Here is a 681-nt window from a genome sequence, read left to right as displayed (position 1 = left end):
TAAAAAAAAAAAAAAACTTTTAGGAGTATTTTTAGTACACTTTGCTTTTCAGTTTTACTTGAGTAATTTTGTTATAAAGTATCGCTACTCTTACTTGAGTAAAATTTCTGGATTTAACCAAAAATGCACCAGACACAGACGCACACACCTGATCAGTGTTAATTAAAGTTCATACTTATTTTTTTTTTTCAGAAAATGATTTGAGAAAAAAATATTTTGTCTTATTTTATTGTTTTTGTTACTATTTAAATTTTTGTCCATAAAATACCAACATTCATACTTAACTTTACATTTGTGTGCGCTTCTAGTTATGTAACTTTTAAATATTATACAATTGATAATTTGATCAGTTACAATACTTGAGTAGATTTTTACCAATTTTCTTACTTGAGTAATTTCTTGGACGTCTACTTTTTATTTTTACTTCAGTAAAAATATGTTGAAGTAGTTCTACTTTTAGTTGAGTATAATTTTAGGTACTCTGCCCACCTCTGCCAAAAAGACTCAGTTTTATGGCAGAATGATGGTTCTCCTGATCCAAACAGAAACCTGTCGAACCGGTTTAGGTTTCTTGGGTGGAACAGAACAGGTAGAGTCCTCCTTTCACAGGTGGCTTCTGATTGGTCGATGCGGCCCCTGAAGGCACCATCGCGGGGAAAGTGGGCGGGGCCTGTTGTCAAC

Source organism: Poeciliopsis prolifica, unplaced genomic scaffold (genome assembly GCF_027474105.1).
Source record: "Poeciliopsis prolifica strain line A6 unplaced genomic scaffold, Auburn_PproV2 SCAFFOLD037, whole genome shotgun sequence".
Taxonomy (NCBI): Eukaryota; Metazoa; Chordata; class Actinopteri; order Cyprinodontiformes; family Poeciliidae; genus Poeciliopsis; species Poeciliopsis prolifica.
Note: the sequence above shows the minus strand (reverse complement) of the source record.